This window comes from Telopea speciosissima, chromosome 2 (assembly GCF_018873765.1).
Source record: "Telopea speciosissima isolate NSW1024214 ecotype Mountain lineage chromosome 2, Tspe_v1, whole genome shotgun sequence".
NCBI classification, from domain to species: domain Eukaryota; kingdom Viridiplantae; phylum Streptophyta; class Magnoliopsida; order Proteales; family Proteaceae; genus Telopea; species Telopea speciosissima.
This window is the reverse complement of record NC_057917.1, coordinates 16,686,083-16,707,200: the sequence shown is the minus strand read 5'-3', so window position 1 is coordinate 16,707,200 and position 21,118 is coordinate 16,686,083. Positions and strand designations below refer to the sequence as shown.

Below are 21,118 nucleotides of genomic sequence, written 5' to 3'. Positions count from 1 at the left end.
GCCCCTCTCCAAGGGGAAAGGAGTGAGTTCCTCCGGTGGTACTAACACTGATCTTCCCGCGATGGATGAGTCCCTGGTGACTACCTTGGGTGTGCCGAAGGGCTCGACCTTGGCTGGAGCCGGCGTGTCACGGGAATGGGTGGACAGCAGTAGGCTCTCTACCGCGAAGGTGGCCTTACAGAGGCTTAGCGATTCGTGTCTGGCCCAGACTCTCTACCATGATATGGCTTCGGTGAGTTATCCCTTTTTTGTCTCTTCATGTTCGCTGCTCCACTTATACTTAGAGTGTTTCATCTCTTGCCATGTTGATTGTAGGTCCATCACCGTGTTGCTGAGGCAGTGCTTCGACTGGAGGGTCATGCTTCTCGCGAGGTGCGGATACAGCGCACCCTACGTGATGTGGAGAGGGAGCTCCAGGGACAGATCGATGCCCCCGAGAGGGCCAAGGCCGACGGGCAGAGGGCGTCAGAGGAGCTCACAGTGGCATTCAGGAAGCTCCTGGAGGTGTCTGAGGAGCTTCGTGTGACCTCTGCTGGTGCGGCCGAGAGCTCGGCCAGGGTTCTTGCCTTGGAGGAGGAGCTTCATTCATTGAGGGGGAGTCATGAGGCGGAGCTGGCATCTGCAGGCGAGCGAGTTGTGGCTGAGTTCCAGGCGTCCTCGGTGCTGTATCAGGCGCAGCTTCTGCCTGCCTATGAGGGAGGGGTCCGGGACTTAGCCGCTTGTGTCCTAGAGGTGACCCTCGATTATGACTTCTCTGTCTTGGGGTTCTCTGAGTTTGCTGTGGCGCTTCCTGGTGTAGCGGTGGTGGAAAGCGTTCCAGTGTCAGAGGTGGAGGCTGCCCTGCCTGAGGGGGGTGCTGCTACGCGCCTTCTCGAGGTGGACATGATGTCTCCTGCTGGGTCGGAGGTGACCCACCCCTCTGTGGTCCCTTGACCCTATGGCCGTACCGATCTTCTAGACGTCTTGAACTTTTTCCTATTTGAACTTGAGTTGTAACTATTATGACTTCTCTATGTGATCGTTGTTGCTTTTCTTTGATTGCATTGTCTCTTGGTGGTTGATTGCGCATTGATGCCTTATGACCCTTGATAGTCTTGGGATTTTGGTAGTGGCATTACGCCTTGGTGGTCATCGGACCTCAGTGGTGGCATAACGCCTTAGGCATGAAGCCTCAGTGTTGGCATAACACCTTAGGCATAAAGCCTCGATGGTGGCATGACACCTTAAGCATAAAGCCTTAGTGGTGGCATGATACCTTAAGCATAAAGCCTCAGTGGTGGCATGACGCATTAGGCATAAAGCCTCAGTGGTGGCATGTTGCCTTAGTCATAAAGCCTCAGTGGTAGCATGTTGCCTTAGACATAAAGCCTCGATGGTGGCGTGATGCCTTAGGCATAAAGCCTCAATGGTGGCATGACGCCTTAGGCATAAAGCCTCGATGGTGGCATGATGCCTTAGGCATAAAGCCTCAGTGGTGGCGTAACGCCTTGGAGTAGTGGCAGTGATTCGATTGAGTGGTAGAAGAAGACAAGTATTCCTGAAACACCTCTTTATTTTGAATGAAAATTTTCAAATTTCCCTTGAAACAGTGATGTCGTCTACTGCTACTGCTGCTGCTACTAATGCTGTTACCACTACCACTACTGCTACTACTGTACTGCTACTATTGATGGAGCTGTTTGCTTCTACTGGTAATACTTCTTCAGGTGTTCTGAGTTCCAGGTACGATCTACCTTCTTGCCCCCCGGAGTCTTCAAGCGGTAGGTCCCTGGACGTATCTGCTTGGAGACTATGTAGGGTCCTTCCCAGTTGGCTAACAGCTTCTCTGCCTTCTGTGGCTGTGATACACTTGCCTTCCGTAGGACTAGATCTCCCTGGTGGAATAGCCTTTCTTGGACCCTGGCAATATAGTACCTGGCAGTACGTTGTTGGTAGGCGACGTTCCTTAGTAGTGCTCTCTCACAGACCTCATCTATAAAGTCTATGTTCGCCCGTAGTCCTTCGATATAGGTACGTTCGTTAAAGTACAGAACCCTATGGGACATGGCGCAGACCTCTACTGGCACCAATGCTTCAGTGCCATATGCTAGGAAGAATGGGCTCTCTCCTGTGGGTATCCGTACTGTAGTTCGGTACGCCCACAGAATGCTTGGTCCCTCTAGCCTTTTCTTGACTCTTTCTAGTAGTGTTCTATTGGTGACCTCCACCTGACCATTGGCTTGTGGGTATGCTACCAATACAGGCCGATAGTTGATGTTGTAGCTATGACAGAATGCTTGGAATTTAGGGTTATTGAATTGTTTGCAATTGTCTGAGACGAGGATCTGTGGTACCCCAAACCTGTAGATGACGTCGTCGCGGATGAACTTCTCCATCTCTGTCTCTGTTATCTTGGCCAAGGGTTTAGCTTCGACCCACTTGGTGAAGTAGTCAATCGCGACGACCATGTATTTTCTGTTTCCCGGTGCTGCGGTGAAGTTGCCTAAGATGTCCAGTCCCCACATGGCAAAAGATATGGGGTTGAGGATTGATGTCATCTTGGTGGTGGGTAGATGGGGTACTGGGGCGAACAATTGACATTGCTCGCACTTCTTGGCATATTGGATGGCCTCCTCTTACATTCGTGGCCAGTATAGTCCCTGGCGGAGGATTTTGTAGGCTAGGGCTCGTCCCCCCATGTGGCTTCCACATATCCCCTCATGGACTTCTGCTAGGGCATACTCTACCCCCCTTGGGTCCTAGGCACCGGAGTAGTGGTGTTGTTGCCCCCCGCTTGTATAGTACCCCGTCTAGGACGGTGTACTTTGTAGCTCTCATCCTGATCTTCCTTGCCTCGGCCTTGTCTTCTGCTAAGACGTCGTTCTGGAGGTAGTTGAGTAGAGGGTCCATCCAGCTAGGTCCCTCCTTGATTTCGTTAACCTGTTTTTCCTTATACGTTGGCTCATGCAGGATCTCAACATAGACTGCACTAGCCAAATTTCGGAGTTCCTCATTGGCTAGCCTGGATAGGGCATCGGTGGCGACGGTGCTCTCATCCCTGGGAACTCGAACCATCTTGAACTTCACAAAACCCTCGATTAATGCTTGAGCACGTGCTAGGTATGATGCCATCCTATCATCTTTCGCCTCGTACTCTCCATTCACCTGATTCACCACAAGCTGGGAGTCGCTCCGGGTGGATAGGTGTGTGACTTGGACGGCTCTGGCCACCCGAAGTCCAGCTAGTAGTGCTTCGTATTCTGTTTCATTATTGGATGCTTGGAAGGTGAATCGAAGAGCATATTGGATACGAAATCCTTTGGGGCTGGTTAATATGAGGCCAGCGCCGCTTCCCGCCGCGTTACTCGACCCGTCACAAACATGTCCCACGATCTGCGATCCTTCTGCTCGGGCTCCCCTATCTCTGGTTCGATCTCAGACAGGGTACATTCTGCAATAAAATCTATAAGAGCTTGACCTTTGATGGCTGTCCTTGGTTGGAACCTGATGTCATGCTCACTTAACTCCACCGCCCATGCTATTAATCGTCCAGAGACATCTGGCTTGTGGAGTATCTTCTTCAGAGGTAGGTCTGTGAGGACCGTGATGGTATGAGCTTGGAAGTATGGTCGTAGCTTCCTAGCTGTGATTACCAATGCATAGGCTACCTTCTCGATCCTAGTGTACTTGGTCTCTGCATCGATCAGAACATGGCTGACGTAGTAGATAGGCCTCTGGACTTTGTCTTCTTCCTTCAGCAGTGCTGCACTGACCGCGACAGGGGTGGCGGCCAGGTAGAGCTACAACTCTTCGTTAGGTTCTGGTCGCCCAAGCAGTGGTGGGCTCTCTAGGTACTCCTTCAATTCTTCGAACGCCTTCTGGCACTCTTCTGTCCATGTGAAATCTTTAGGGCTTCTGAGGTTCTTCAATGTTTTGAAGAATGGTAAGCACTTATCACCTGATCGTGACACGAACCTGGAAAGGGCAGCACCCTTCCATTCAACCTCTACACTTCCCTGACCATCCGAGGAGGTGCCATATCTTGGATGGCCTTGATCTTGGATGGGTTGGCTTCTATTCCACATACTAAGACCATGAACCCCAGGAATTTTCCTGACGTTACACCGAAGGCGCACTTTGCAGGGTTTAGCTTCATCTGGTTCCTCCTCAGTACTATGAATGCTTCCTCTAAGTCGGTCAGGTGTTGGTTGGTGTGGATGCTTTTCACAAGCATGTCATCCACGTATACCTCCATGTTGCGCCCGATCTGCTCCTCGAACATCTTGTTGACCATCCTCTGATAGGTGGCCCCTGCATTCTTCAATCCGAACGGTATGACGTTGTAGTAGTAGTTCTCTTTGTCCATCCGGAATGTGGTGTAGGACTCATCACCCTCATGCATGAGGATCTGGTTGTACCCGGAGTAGGCATCCATGAAACTCAGCATCTCATGGCTGGAGGTGGTGTCGATCAGTAGGTCGATCCTAGGCAGTGGGTACTCATCTTTTGGGCATGCCTTGTTCAGGTCGATGTAGTTGACACACATCCTCCACTTCTCACTTGGCTTTGGTACCATGACCACGTTTGCAAGTCAGGTTGGGAACTTCTCCTTTCTGATGAACCTTAACTGGCTTAACTTCTTGACCTCTTCCTTGATTGCTGCTTGTCGGTCGAGGGCAAAGTTACGCCGCTTCTGTTGAATGGGCTTCCTGGTTGGGTCGACATGTAGTTGGTGCTCTACTATGGAACGTGGTATTCCAGGCATGTCGGAGGTCGACCATACAAAGACATCCATGTTCGCTTGGAGGAGGTGCCCAAGCCCTTCTTTCTGTTCCTTGCTTAGTAGCGAGCCAACCTGTACGACCTTGGAGGGGTCATCCCGGCTAAGGGGCCATGGGATGAGGTCTTCCACTTCTCTTTGTCAGTTCATCTCTCTGGTCACTGACCATGTTCTCTAGGCAGAGTGCCATTCCACGGGTGTTACCATTGTTCTTTTTCATGAAGGTGGCGTAGCACTCCCTTGCTTTCTTCTGATCTCCTCGGACTTTGCCTACCCCATTCTCGGTGGGGAACTTCATCTTCAGGTGAAGTGGCGATATGACTCCTCTAAGGACTGTCAGAGATGGTTGCCCTAGGAGGCTGTTGAAGGATACCACGGACTTGACGACCATGAAATTCACCATGATAGTCGCTTGTCGAGGGTGTACCCCGAAGGTGACGGGTAGTTCTATGGTACCTCTGATGGAGGCGATGGCACCTAAGAATCCATGGAGGTAAGTGGGCTCTGGTTTGAGCTGATCGTCCCCGAACCCAAACTGTCGATAGGCGTCCAAGGAGAGTATGTCAACAGACGCCCCCGTGTCTATCAGTACCCTGTGTACAGGTCGGTTGGCTACCTCCACCTGTACTACCAGGGCATCCTCATGTGGGAAGTTTAGTCCTGCCAAGTCTTCATCCGAGAAGGAGATCACCACCTCGGTCTTGGCTATCTTGTTTGGCTTCTCTGCCACTCCCACGAACCTGGCATGGGGTTTAGCTTTTCGGGTGGACTCTTGCCCCGGTCCTCCAAGTATGGTGAGGATAGGAGGTCCCTTGGTGCCACTAGGTTCTGTTGCATCTCTCCGCTCTTCTGGGCGGTCTCTCCCACGATCTGTTCTTCTTTCTTCTCGTCTCGGTTCCACTCTGTCTCCTTGGCCTGAGCGATTGTCACGTCTCCCCTTCACATAATTGTTCAAGCTTCCTGCTCTTAAAAGTTGTTCTATCTCTCTCTTCAATTGATAGCACTCCTCTGTGTCGTGCCTATTCTCTTTGTGGAAGAGACAGTACTTGTTAGGGTTTCACTTCTCTGGTCCAGCTAGCATGGGCCGTGGCCAATGGAGTAGGTCACGGTCTTGGATCTGCATGAGTATCTGGGACCTGGTGGTGTTCAGTGGTGTGAACTCATGGGTGCTTGCCCTCTCACTTCTCTCTGGGTGACGGCCTGTCCTCCTAGATGGGTGGTCGCCCTTCTCTTGTCGATGCTCTGTCCTCGACCTCTTACCTTCTTTGTGATCATCAGGTGCTGACCTCTTGTTGTCTTGCGGCTTGGCCTCGATTATCTTCGTTCTAGCTTGTAGTACCTTGACCATATTTGCAAACTCGTTGCACAGCTCCAGTAGCTCTTTCATAGTCCTGGTCTCATGACGTGTCAGGTCCTTGATCAGGTCTAGGTCCCTGATACCTCCTACTAGGGCTGCATGCTGTGTCTGGTCGTCCAAGTCTCGAACCTCCAGGGACTCCTTGGTGAACCTGCTAACGTACTCCCTGAGAGATTCCCCAGGGTTCTGTACCACGTTCAGTAGATTGACAGTGGTCTTCTTCTGCTTGACACTGCTTTGGAAGCGGGTGACAAACTGTTCGCATAGCTTTACGAACGAGCATATAGATCTCAGTCGTAGCCTGGAGAACCATGATGTGGCTGCTCCCTTGAGGGATGCAGGGAATGCCCAATCGGAGACCACGTCCGACCCACCATACAGCGTCATCATGCCATTAAAGTAGTTGATGTGGTCATTAGGGTCAGTGGTACCACTGTAAAGTTCAAAGGTGGGTAGTCAGAACCTGGAAGGTAGCGTGGCTTACATGATCTCTGTCGAGAATGGGTGTTGTCCTGGTATGGAATGTGTCTCTCCTTTGGTCTGCTTCTTCAGCACTTCCAGCTTCTCATCTAGGTCGCAGAGTCTTTGATCGAGCTCCTCGTCCCGTGTCTGTCCCTCACACCTGGCCGGACATTCACTGTGACCCCGTTCACGCTCTCTCCTGGATGACCCCGCCCACCTTGAGTGTTAGCGGGATGGTGAATGGTCACGCCGTGATGAACCCTGTCGTGAAGGTGAGGGGCTTCCCTCTCTATAGGTCCGGCTTCATCCTCAGTCTCTGCGGGCTAGACACCCTCACCCTGGATGTTGGCGTCCTCCCACGTTCTGACCATGGCGAGAGGTCTCTTGTTCTCCTGGGATGCTGGGAAGGCTCCCCCCGCAGCGGGGTGGGGGTTGCCCATTGCGCATGTCTCTTTGATCCCACGCCCCTGGGAGATGATCTCCTAGGATTTGGCTCTTGTCGAGGTATGGACTCCACCCTTGCTGATGGTGACATCCTTCGGCGGTGAGACGTCGCACGCTGTGTCAGGTATTCTCAAAAGAGTCATTGTTCATCGAGGATCTGTCGTTGCAGGTCGTTGATATGACCCGCGGTGGCTGGAGCGTTGGGGTCAGGTATCACCTCCACCACCACATTGTCTCCCTCATCATTGTTGGGCTCGTCGACCACAAACTAGTCATTAAGGGGGATCTCTTCATCCAGAGGGACATGGTCCTGGTCATTAGCTCTGTGGCGAGAGCACTCTGGGGGTGGTGATCCATTCCTTGCTCCGTTATTGGTGGTGGTAGTCTTCCTTCGTGCCATTGAATGAATATGGAAGCAAGCTAGTAGCTGTAATGGCTAGCGTCTTTCCCACAGACAGCGCCAATCTGTTGCGTCAAGAAATCGTAGAGCGGTCCTACGAGTACCGTCACCTACAAGTGGACCAAGGGGTCAACCGAGAGAACCAGTGTGGTTCCGGCCTGGGGCTCTCCGATGCCAAAGTTAGATCTCCTGAGCAAATAGATGAATAGTGATTATTCAATATGAGTTTTTTTATCTCCTCCAATGGGGTTGTGTACCTTGCCTTTTATAGTAGTGTATGGCGGTGTGGAGAGTCCCAGTTTGATGGCGAGTGTGTCGTTGAGTGGATAGAGGCCCTGAGTAACGGGGCTCTATCCTGATTGGCCATCTCCCCGCGGGAGGGAGTGTCCTGGTGGTATCAAGATCCTTGGCGGATAGATACCCGCGTGTGGTGATAACGTCATTGATGCTTGAATCCGTCTGGGTGACGTGATTTCTAAGCAGTGGCCTAGAGTCCTGGTGGTGACGTGAGTCTGTGGTGACACGATTGGGTCATAGACGAGTGGCCCCGATGTCCATGTACATCATGTCTGCATCCACGATGTCGTGCCTGGGTGCAGGCCGTGCCTGAGTGAGAGGCCACGCCTGGGTGCAGGCCGCGCCTGGGTGTGGCCGCACCTAGGTGAGGCCACGTCTGAGTGCAGGCCACGCCCGGGTGGGACCCCGGGTTGGTTCTCCTTGGTTCTGGAGTGGGTCGCTCGGTGACACGTGGCAGCCGCTGATTGTTTCGATGAATCTTGGATGTATCAGGTTCATCACAACTTAATGGTTTTCTCTCTCTTTAGAGAAAACCCACTAGCTCTCTCTCCTCTAAGGTGGGTTTTCTCTTTCTTTAGAGAAAACCCACTAACTCTCTCTCCCCTAAGGTGTCTCTTAGGAGACTCCACTTTGTTTAATGTCTCCAACCACTTCCTTTGGAAGACCCAATCTTGTTGAAGACTCCACTCTTTCCCTCTCTTGGAAGACTCCACCTTCTTGAGGACTTCACCTCCTTAGAAAACTCCAACACTTGGAAGACTCACCTTTTCCACTCTTTTGGAAGACCCAACCTTATTGAAGACTCCACCCTTCGACTTATATGGAAGACTCAATCTCACTCTTTTTCTTCTCCATTAGCCTATCTAGAACATTGAACCAAATCTTGAACCGATCTAGATAAAAGCCATCATACCCAACATGAACTCCATTCTATTTATTTTAAATGTGATCAAATATACCACGATACGACTTATTGCCCTCTGCTCAACGGGTCTCCCTCATGCCGCTCCGCACCTCTGTTTTCCTTTGATAGTGTTTTAACTACCCCATTAACGGTGAACTTCCTTTCAGGGTGGATATGTCCCACACCTGGAAACAATGGTTGATTCGTCTTTCGCTTTAGGGCTAGGGACCCCTACACCCGCCAGTACTGAGCAATTGGACGTGGAAAGGCTTGTTCCTATTTCTGGCTCACAAGAGAAGATGCATGAGATAGCAAAGGAGGTACAATCCTCTGCCATGAAATGTGACAAGTGTTTTCTGCTACAAATCAAGGCTTGGAGGATACCCTAGAATTGGTATCAGGTGAGGAGTTCTTTATCTCCTCATTATTCTTGGACTCCCTTTCCGCGAATCTACAAGGAACTACAAATCAGGGGCCGGTGAGTACAAATAAAATTATTTCTTTGCCTACCATTTCGGAAGCCAATCTCAATGGCCAAGAACACACACCAAGCATTCCAACTGCCTTGAATATTAGCCCCACTTCGTCCATTGTGTCACAAGGGTGTAATTTTCCATCAACACAGATTGTGTTTATTCACCAACATTTTATAGTCATTTTCTGCAATCAGCGGTCTACTCTAATGCAACAACCCCGGTGGATATGGGAGGAGGTCAAGCCTTCTATATGGGGAACTCGAGTCTGTCACCTTGCACTAAGAAATGAAAACTTGCTACTCCAGTTTGCTCCTTATCTTTGTCTGTTGAGTTCGATGCATTACACATATCTTTGGCTTATTTTCTCAATTTCATCTGATCCACAAGGTCTCTATTATGTGATCAAGGACTAGGTCTTTAAACAACAGTTTGATACTTCTCTAGGCTTATCTCTCAAGAACTTTGATGCTAGTAAAAATGATCCATCAAATCTTTGGGAGGAGGAAGGTTTATTGAACCCAAATTGAGTAAAAATTTTCATATCTTACAAATATTTTTTCAACTATTTCACGGTTTTCTTCATTATTTTGCTTAATTTATCTCTTAGCCTATTTGATCTGAATTGTAGAGCTCACTTTCATCTTTTGTTCCTCGCAAGGGCATTATATTTTGTATGTTCGGTCTCCCCTCTTTCTCCTTATGTTATTATCTTTTTTTTTTTTTTCTGCAAGAATAGCCCTTCTGTTATTTAATTGACCCACCCTGCCTAGCCTAGTTTTTTGTTTACAATGTTGATTTTTTCTTGAAATGCCTCAAGGATCCATAGCTCCCTTACCAAAAAAATGTTTGTTATATCATGTGAAGAAACACAAACCTGATGTACTTTTTCTTTGTGAAATCAAATGCCAAGATCATGCTTCTTTTAAGTTGTCATCTTTAAATACAGCCTACAATTCTATTGCTTTTGTTAATAGTGAAGGATTTAAGGGTGGTAAAGGGGGACTTTGGGTCTTAGCTTCAACTCAGATTCAGTTCTTTGATATTAGCATTCATCATTTTTTTATTGTGTTACATTACAATGATCCTTGTTTCGAAACTTGGTGTTTGATCTATATTTACGCACCCCCACATTATATTCCCCGAGGAAGATGCTGGACTGAGCTTTTGGCTTTTGTTTCCTTTGTCTCTTGTATGTTCCTCATATTTGGGGATTTTAATGAAGTCCTTTCAACATTGGAGAAATTAAGAGGTGTCCCCTATTACCCATCCCCCTCAGCTCGTGCATTAAGAGATCTCATTTCTACCAACTCTCTAGAAGACGTTAAAATTTCTGGCTCTTGTTTTACATTGTCGAATAAGCAAAAACCACTTGGGTTGGTAAAAGAGTATCTTAATAAGGGCCCTTGCCTCTACAAATTGGATTGCTTGCTTGCTTTCCTTTTGCCTCATGAAAGTTATCATCGGTGGGGTCTGACCACAATCCTATCTTACTCCAGTCCCATCTCTCCCATCTTTCATATAGAAAATTTTTTCATTTTCAAGAGATTTGAACCCATCACCTGAATTTCCTCAGTTCTCTTGTTTAGAAGAGGCCTCTGACCCCACCCCCTCTTCAAAATTAGCACACATTTCTGCTCAACTAAAATGAATTTTTGAAGCTGAGGAGGCTTTTTGGTTACAAAATTTTCATCATTTTTAAATTAAAGATGGCGATAGGAACACTAGATTTTATCATTCCATCTCTAAAACAAATCTGAGGGAAAAAAGTAATCAATTTCATTATATCCAAGGATGGCACCAGACTTGAGGGAATTGCTCATGCCTTTGCCACCCATTGTCTCAAGGATAATAGAGCACTTCTATGCATTCCCCCTAATCTTGAAGAAGTAAAAGCAAAAAATTAGACCCTCAACGAACTTTTGGTCTACTTCTTTTAAGTAAAAATCTTCGATCCAGCCTCCCCCCGTATGCAATGCTGTCTTTGATCCTCCCTTGTTTTCCACTTCTCTCTCTCTCCTACATGTCATAAAGGACAACAGAGTTTGTTTGTATGGATCATTTTGAGCACACTCCCACAGAGACAGGGAGGTCGGTTGTTTATGCCACTTTTTCTTTTCCTCTTCCCTCTACGTTTCTTTGTTTTTGCGTTTCAACCAAGTTCTTTGCGTTCCTTTTCTCTCTGTCTGATGGCTATCCTCACAGCAAGAGTGAAACTTCTTTCCTCTCTTAGAATTGATTGTCTGCCTGTTCACGAATCAAAAAGTTGTGAAAAATAGTGAATAAAATAATACTTGTAGCATTTAAATTTGAAGGGGGTAGGGAACATACCCTTAAAATGGGAAGAAAATTAGACTCTCAATGAACTTCTGGTCTACTTCTTTTAAGTAAAAATCTCCGGTCCAGCCTCCCCATGCATGCAATGCTGTCTCTGGTCCTCCTTTTTTTTTCCTACTTCTCTCTCTCTCTCTCTCTCTCTCTCTCTCTCTCTCTCTCTCTCTCTCTCTCTCTCTTACGTGTCATAAAGGACAACAGAGTTTGTTTGCGTGGATCGTTTTGAGCACACTCCCACAGAGGCAGGGAGGTCGATTGTTTATCCCACATTTTCTTTTCCTCTTCTCTCTACGCTTCTTAGTTTTTTCCTCATCTCTAAAACAAATCTGAGTAAAAAACTAATCAATTTCATTATATCCAAGGATGGCACCAGACTTGAGGATCCTAAGGGAATTGCTCATGCCTTTGCCATCCATTTAAGGGCTATTTTTACTACTTCAAACCTTCTCGATCCAACCTTTGTGGAATGTCTATTTGAACCTATTGTCTCAGGGATAATGGAGCACTTCTATGCATTCCTCCTAATCTTGAAGAAGTAAGAACCGAAAATTAGACCCTGAACGAACTTTTGGTCTACTTCTTTTAAGTAAAAATCTTCGATCCAGCCTCCCCCTGCATGCAATGCTGTCTTTGATCCTCCTTTTTTTTTCCCCACTTCTCTCTCTCTCCTACGTGCCATAAAGGACAACAGAGTTTGTTTGTGTGGATCGTTTTGAGCACACTCCCACAGAGGCAGGGAGGTCGGTTGTTTATGCGACTTTTTCTTTTCCTCTTCTCTCTACGCTTCTTTGTTTTTACATTTCAACCAAGTTCTCTGCGTTCCTTTTCTCTCCGTCTGATGGCTATCCTCACAGTAAGAGTGAAACTTCTTTCCTCTCTAAGAATTGATTGTCTGACTGTTCACGAATCAAAAAATTATGAAAAATAATGAATAAAATAATACTTGTAGCATTTATATTTGAAGGGGCTAAGGAACAGACCCTTAAAATGGGAAGAAAATTAGACCCTCAACGAACTCCTGGTCTACTTCTTTTAAGTAAAAATCTCCGGTCCAGCCTCCCCCTGCATGCAATGCTGTCTCTGATCCTCCCTTTTTTTTCCACTTCTCTCTCTCTCTCTCTCTCTCTCTCTCTCTCTCTCCCTACGTGTTATAAAGGACAACAGAGTTTGTTTGTGTGGATCTTTTTTAGCACACTCCCACAAAGGCAGGGAGGTCGGTTGTTTATCCCACATTTTTTTTTCCTCTTCTCTCTACTCTTCTTTGTTTTTGCGTTTCAACCAAGTTCTCTACATAGAAGTGCTCTATTATCCCTGAGACAATGTGCTATTTTTATCACTTCTATCAGTTCCTCAATCCTCAAGGTTTGGTAAGACCCACCTGTTAGATATTTTTCAACGGTGATGTGTGGACTTGATTAATTATCGGGTCAATCATTGATGGGAATCAAGAAATACAAAGACTGACGTGACTTGCTACTTATTTTATTGAGATGGATCGGACCGACTTGGCCCATTGTGGAAGTGGGTTAAGGTTTGGGAAGTATTCTAAATACTAATGATGAGGGGTCCATACAGTTACTATTCTCTTTTCTCTTTTCTCCACAAGAAAAGAGAGGTGGACAGGAGTCTAGGAAACTGTAGAAGATCCCCATCGCGGTTGTCCAGGTTTCTACACGGACTCGCATTATTCTTCGTGATGTTCATCAACATACACGGTGAAAGGTACACGTCGATCCTCCCCTCTTTATTTTATTACATCGTGTTCTAAGATCTTGTATGGGACTCAATTGGGGTTTCATGAGAAATCCAAACCTTATTCTAACAATTGGTATCAGAGCCAGACTATATAAAACTAGAATCGATATTTAGATATTTTTAGTTGCCTTCAATTTTGGAGGTGGAATAATAGATAATGATTGTTTTTGGATTCAAAACTGAAATCCTCGGTTCTCCCATTCTGTTCTTATTTATTATTATCTTTTGGGTTTCGATACTGTAACCATCAATTTTCCTCTAAGAATCTACAAGTGAAGCTGTGAAGCACGAACTTTTATATTTGGGTCAAATTTATTGATGCTTGGATTAAGAAGATTTTGATTAAAAAAAAGTTCTGGTTTAAAAAAGGTCATGACGTTTTTTTAGTAAAGAGGTCTTAGTGTCTTTGATGTGTCAAATCATGATGCTATTACTAAAGTTGACTGCCAAGTGGCGTATTCCTCTCTGGACTCCCCATTATATTATTATTGCCTAATGACTCTGTTTATGGAAGATAGTACGTAGTCTTATTATTAAAAAAAAAAATCAAACAGAATCAATATGTGGTTTTTTGGTCAAGTTGAAAGGAGTTTTCGGAACAAATTGTGGGGATGATATTTTGGGTGGTGGACTGACCGGCGATGGCCTGGTTCACTGTCCAATGTCAAAGTTTTGTTTTGCTAAAAATCATTAGCCGCTTCATATACTTTTTATTCAATCTTCGACGCCATGAGTTTCATCGTCAATCATTGTCGAAGTTCTCATCTCCAGGGTTTTTTGCTTCCACTTTCAAGGCGTTTTTTAGAGGAATAGACTATTTGATTTGGTTGCCATGAGAAGAATTTTAAGTTGCCGAAACCCTAAAGATGGGTTTTATACTTTTGTTATACGGTTTTGGGATGATGGAGAGAGAATATTCCTCTTGATTTCCCATTATATCTATTTTTAAAAAAAATTCAGAAGTTGTAGCGTGGAAGTGGGGTTTTTTACTTTCTGACGTGTTAGACTTTCTACCCATTAAACCTTGACATGACTTTTATTTAAAAAGTAATAAATAAATAAAAGGAGGAATAAAAGAAAATATTTGCGGGGTTTGACCAAATTATTGTAAGGGGACCCGACCCACTAATCAGGTAACCCGTTTGATCGAACCCACTAACTGAACCCGGTTACTCGATCCGGTAAGCGACCTAATAGTCCAAAACGGGAGACGAACCGAGACAGGTTGGACTAGGCCAAATCGGATCGAATTGTGAATCGAACCAAATCAGGTTGGTTCATGGAGAGGGTCGAAATGAATCGATTGTTGACATGGCAAACTCAACCTAGTGATTGCTGACGTGGCAGACCGTGGCAGACCCGAGCCAACTTGCCTAACACGAATCCAACCTAAAGCCCGACCCAATAACCTGGAATTTTTGACCCGATGGGTTAGTCAGAGACCCGTCAAAATCTGGTCGTCGACGGCGAGTTTCTGGTGTTGACTGGCATAGACTGGCTTTGATCGAGATTAAAAACAAAAAACAAAAAAAAGGAAAAAGAGGGAATCATGGGAATAGAATCAACTATTTCTGTTCAAGAACTGCTCTGAGATTGTGTTCTTGTTCCCAAAATAGTTCTGGAATACTTTTCTTGTTCTAGAAGTTGTTCCAGAGTGTTTTTCCTTGTTCTGGAATGTTGTTTTTCGTTCGGATCTCTGTTCTGGAATGTTGATTCTGATCTGATTCTATCATGGGATGCCCCATTTTGCTTTTATTTTTCAAGCTGACGGTTTGGTACCCTATTTGAGTAATTTTGATGTCGTTATGGGACCTGTTAATGACAATTATGCCACTTTGAGCTATTTGGACTATTTTGGGTTACTCACTGCCACTTTGACGATAAAAGTGCATATCACGAGACATTATGGTCGTTTACTGTGTTTCCTTCCACATATATTACTAGAAATCAGGTTGGAGAATTATGAGAGGGTAGAATGGGACCCACTAAAGTGGCACATTCAATCCTTTTGTGATTCTGTCATAGCAGCGGAATAGGTAATATATGCCCAAAGGTGGTGTTACCAAAGTTGACGAGTTGACATGCACACAGACTCAAAGGATAATAGTCTAGGAGTTCCATTAGCCCAAAGGTGATGGGATTTTCAAAACTATTGATCCTTTACGGAAAGGTAGTATGTTCACCCAAAGATAGTATAATCAAAGTATTTGGGTTGTGTGGCCTAATGGTTTTCTTATCACCCAAAGGTGGAGAAAAATTTTTGAAACTCATTGACATCTCGCGGTATTTGTAGTGCGATAAAATTATTATTTGAGGCGCATAGCCAAGGGGTTTTTTATCACCCAAAGGTGGAGGAAAATTTCCGAAAGTTGTTGTCATCTCGCGGTATTTGTAGTGCGATAAAGACGTGTGCATTTGACCTGAAAGGGCAAAAATGCATTATGATGATGATCATTGTATGTATTTGCTAGTAATTTGTATGAGTTGTTTACATTTGCTAGCTAAATTGATTTGCTATGATCATGTTGTGCTTGAGAAATATATATATCACTATATTTGTTTGCATGATCGAATCTTTATTTGTTCCTCCAAGATGTCTAATTTTGAAAATAATTTCTAAGGTTCTTACTCTCACTGAAATAACTATAAGAGAAAATAAGTTATGGACCTAGAAGAGGATTTAGGGTTACTTGACCTTTATTTGAATCTTCGGGAGTCCAAACTTGATGCATTTATAAAGACTCTAGGAGACAAGATCAGGAGAGAAAATGGAACATGAGAAAATGTAATTGTATGTAATAGACACTCGATGATGAAATTAGAGGTATGGATGGTACTGGGTCACACAGAAATTTAACGGTTCCAAATACATTAAGATCAAGTGTAACCTAACAAGAAAACATTAATGTTTTGGGTTCAGGCGGTTTTTATAAACAGTATGAACAATTTACTTGATTTAATAAGGTGGAACATTGTTTGTCGTAGTTAATCAATGAGAGCTTATTGCTTATGTTGAGCTAAGTGGGAGCTTGTTTATCTTACTGAATTGTTATGTTGCATACTTGTTTTGTTTGTTTATTTTGGTGCAAGTGGGAGTTTTATTTCCTTTACTTGGTTTGATATGCTTGTTTAGGGGAAGGACTTGATGGATATATATTTCGTTTTAATCATGACATTTGATTATATTTCAGTGTTTTGTGAATGTGTCTGATTATGCTTGGTTTAGCATTTGTATGCATGCATATGTTGTTTGATGTGTTGAAGGCTATTGTGGCCTAAGGATGTTCGATTGGTGATGAGCCAAGTCATTTGGCTATTTCTAACCAAGGATGTTCGATTGGTGATAAGCCAAGTCGTTCAGCTATTTCTAGCCATGGATGTTCGATTGGTAATAAGCCAAGTCTTCGATTACCTACGAATATGACGATGTTCAAAGGTAATCTATGAGTATGATGATGCTCATGGTACGTTCGAGGATCCACAAGGAATGATGACGATATTTATGTGATCACAAATGTGTTCGACATTCCTTGTACAAAAATTTATCTCAAGGCGGTTCATGTTAGTAAGTAAATCTTTGTTTGTAGTTGACAGAAAGTGGTATGCCGTATATTGAGGCGTATTTTCTGATGTTGCTCGACATTGATGTATTTGCAAATTTGATCAAATTTTAATAGAATTATAGTTGTATTGAGATTCTATGGCCACATCTGATAATGATGGCTTTATAACTAGGTTTTTTAACAAATGCCCCCTAAAAATACCCATTTATCCAAATGCCCCCTACAACTTTTCTAATTGTAAATGGCCTCTAATTTCAAAACATTATAGCATTTTGGTCCAGTCCGTTAATTTGGGATGTTAAACGTTAGTTTCAGGGAATCTACTGACCAAAATGCCCCTCTGCTAGGTCAAGCATCTTCGACTACAAAGACGACGCCAGCTCTGAGGACGAGATTCAGGCCACCGGTGTATCCATTTCAGAGGTCGAGCAATTCTCCACCCTCGCCATGTCGGACCTCAGGTCCATCGCTGAATGCATGACTCTGTCACCTTGACGACCCAAGATGACTCTATTCTGTATGTCTGCTCAAACACCGAATTGAAGTTCTTGAAGCAATCCTTCGCCTCTTCTGTTGACATCGTCGTGGCAGTCAAATCTTTCGATATTGCCGATAGAACCTTACTCCACCCAATCCTCTCGTAGCTCACCGCATATCTTTTCACCTTTGCTTCCTACTTCAACATCCAATCCTCTCCCAATAGATACCTGAGATTAGAATTCTGAACCTTCTTCACCATGTACTGTAAATTGTTGGTCAGGAACAGATATGCTAAGGCGGGGTCTTTGTATAGTTCCGCCTTGCCGTCGAGCTTGTAGAGGAGCACCAGTATAATCCAAACCAGCCGTATAGTTAACCCTGACGATGGATTGTTTTTAAGGTTTGAGCTCTCAAAGTAGAACTGTGGCAGAGACACATGCTCTGGCAAAAGCCAATCGGCAAAAATATCAGAGAGAATTTCACTATAATTGGAGAAGCGAGATGGGTAATTCATCATGTAACGATCAGAGGATGGAGACCGCCTCCTGGGCTTGGAGATTTTGGTGAATCCTTTTAAATGGTGGATTCCAAGTCTGATAACATTGCACGAACACGATCGCCAAGCGTGATGAGTGAGTTCAGAGCTTGAGATCAGATGATAGTGGTTGAATCGAAGGAGAAGATCGATTGGATATCGAGAAATAGTTCGGAGATGACTTCATAGATATTGAGTATTCTAAACATCTTCTCCGGTGACTTTCCTTTGTGGATCTTGGCCATGGATTTAGGGAACCGGAACAGATGGATGGCTCCTTCTTTAGTGATATCCGAGAAACAAGACTCTTTGGTGGAATCGGAAGGGAAGAAGACGTGATCGCAGACGATCCTTTCCCCAGAGAAGAGTGACTTCACTGCAATCTTGACGGCATTGAGCTAGCTCTTAATCTTGAGCACAACGACCTCCCAATCCATCTTTTGAATCTTCGAAGAGGAGAGCCGCTCGACTCCGAGCTTGTACAGAGCCTCATCAACGATAGACTTCCTCATTATCTTGTAGATCTTGATGCACTCTTTACCGTAGCTGGACGAGACCATGCATTCAGCGATGAACCTGAGGTCCGACATAGCGAGTGTGGAGAACTGCTCGACCTCTAAAATGGATACGTCGACGGCCTGAATCTCATCTTCAGAGCCGGCGTCGTCTTTGTAGTCGGAGATGCTTGATTTAGCAGAGGCATGGGAAGTACTGGATGAGGGCAATTTGGACAAACCTTAAACGATTTGGGGAAAAATTTTTCAGTTTGAAACCCTAAACCATTTGGGGAAGATGAGGGCAATTTGGTCATTTTATTCTTTAATTTTGATGGGTTTTAATCAGAGGGGCATTTTGGTCATTAGATTCCCTGAAACTAACGTCTAACATCCCAAATTAACGGACTGGACCAAAATGCTACAATGTTTTGAAATTAGGGGAGCATTTACAATTAAAAAGTTGCAAGGGGACATTTGGACAAATGGGCATTTTCAGGGGGGCATTTGTTGAAAACCCTTATAATTAATCTAGCTCAAGTGGGAGATTGTTAGATATTTTTCAACGGTGATGTGTGGGCTTGATTAATTATCGGGTTGATCATTGATGGGAATCAAAAAATACAAAGGCTGACATGGCTCGCTACTTATTTTATTGAGATGGACCGGACCGGCCTGGCCCATTGTGGAAGTGGGTTAGGGTTTGGGGAGTATTATAAATACTAATGATGAGGGGTCCCTACAGTTACTATTCTCTTTCCTCTTTTCTCCATAAGAAAGAGAGATGGACGGGAGTCTAGGAAACTGTAGAAGATCCCCATCGCAGTTGTCCAAGCTTCTACACGGACTCGCATTATTCTTCGTGATCTTCATCAACATACGCGGTGAAAGGTACACATCGATCCTCCTCTCTTTATTTTATTACATCGTATTCTAGGGTTTTGTATGGGACTCGATTAGGGTTTCATGAAAAATCCAAAGCTTATTCTAATACCACCCACCTACGGTGAAGAGTGATCAGATCTCACTTCCAGGTCTCTCTATGGGTATACCATTGGCTTTGCGAGTTTCTAACTTCTATTTGGGAATCGAGAGGAGTAGAGTACATTTGCTGCTAAGAAAAAGGCAGCTTTGTTGTTGATTTTACTACTAGTGAAAAGAGAAATAGTGTTCTTTTCCTTGCTCCATGGTGGTTTGGAAAGTTGATGATCCACCTTATCCCGCATTCTTTAGAAGATAATTTGTATATCCATGAACGAAAATCTCTTCCCATTTGGATAAAAGTTCGTTCTATCCCATCTGATTGCTTCGTTGAGGAAGCCATTAAAGCAATCCGTGTTAAGGTGTTGTTTAAGAAAAAGAGATCAGTTTGTGAATCTTCCAAAATTCGAAACAAGGCGAGAGAAGGTTTTTAAGTGGCTCTTAAGTACATATTGTTGGGGTTTGGAAAAAAATTATTTTCAACGCAAGATCACAAAAAAACATAAAATAAAACAAGAACATACACAAAGAAGAGGCAAGAGGTTTACGTGGTTCGGCAAAACCGCCTACATCTACTGAGTGAGATCCAATTTCTACTATGAATCAAGATAACAGAAAAAAGTACAACCCTTGCGATTTAAAACCCAAACTCAAGCCTCCATGTACACTCTTCTCTCATCTCTCATTTACTCTCTCTACATACCTTCACCTTGGCTCCATACTGCACCAACATTATACCTGTTGGACTCTCACTTGGATCATCTCATTTTGGCTCAACACTTGAATCACCACTATCCCCTTTAATAAACACCTGTATCCTTTTATAAGGCTCATCACAACTTAATGGTTTTCTTTCTCTTTAGAGAAAACCCATTAGTTCTCTCTCCTCCAAGGTGTCTCTTGTGAGACTCCACTTTGCTTAATGTCTCCAACCACTTCCACTCCTTTGGAAGACTCAATCTTGTTGAAGACTCCACTGTTCCACTCTTTTGGAAGACTTCACCTCCTTTGAAAACTCCAATACTTGGAAGATTCACCTTTTCCACTCTTTTGGAAGACCCAACCTTATTAAAGACTCCACCATTCCACCTACATGAAAGACTTAATCTCACTGTCTTTCTTCTCCATTAGTCTATCTAGATCATTGAACCAAACCTTCAATCGATCTAGATAAAAGCCGTCAAACCCAACATTAAGTCCATTCCATTTGTTTTATATGTGGTCAATATACCATGATACGACTTATTGTCCTCAGCTCAAGGGGTCTCCCTCATGCTGCTCTCCGCCTCTGGTTTCCTTTGATAATGTTCTAACTACCCCATTAATGGTGAACTTCCCTTCGGGTGGATATGTCTCATACCTGGAAACAGTGGTTGATTCACCTTTCTCTTTAGGGCTAGGGACAACTACGCCTGCCAGTACTGAGGAATTGGAGGTGGAAAGGCTCTCAAGAGAAGACGCATGAGATAGCAAAGGAGGTACAATCCTCTACCATGAACTGTGACAATGTGTTTTCTGCTACAAATCAAGGCCTGGAGGATACCCAAGGATTGGTATCAGGTGAGGAATTCTTTCTCTCCTCATTATTCTTGGACACCCCTTCCTTGAATCTATAAGGAACTACAAATCAGGGGCCGGTGAGTACAAATAAAATTTTTTCTTTGCCTACCATTTCATAAGCCAATCTCAATGGCCAGGAACACATTCCAACTGCCTTGAATATTAGCCCCACTCTATTTGTTGCGTCACAAGGGTGTAATTTTCCATCAACATAGATTGTGTTTATCCACCAATATTTTTATAGTCATTTTTCGCAATCAGCGATTTACTCTAATGCAAAAACCCCGACGGATACGGGAGGAGGTCAAGCCTTCTATATA

General features: G+C 44.5%; 1 pseudogene; it reads right to left on the bottom strand.

Moving 5' to 3' along the window:
- Nucleotides 1-17,205: 17,205 nt before the first annotated feature.
- On the bottom strand, nt 17,206-19,483 carry LOC122650498 (annotated as a pseudogene).
- Nucleotides 19,484-21,118: the final 1,635 nt, after the last annotated feature.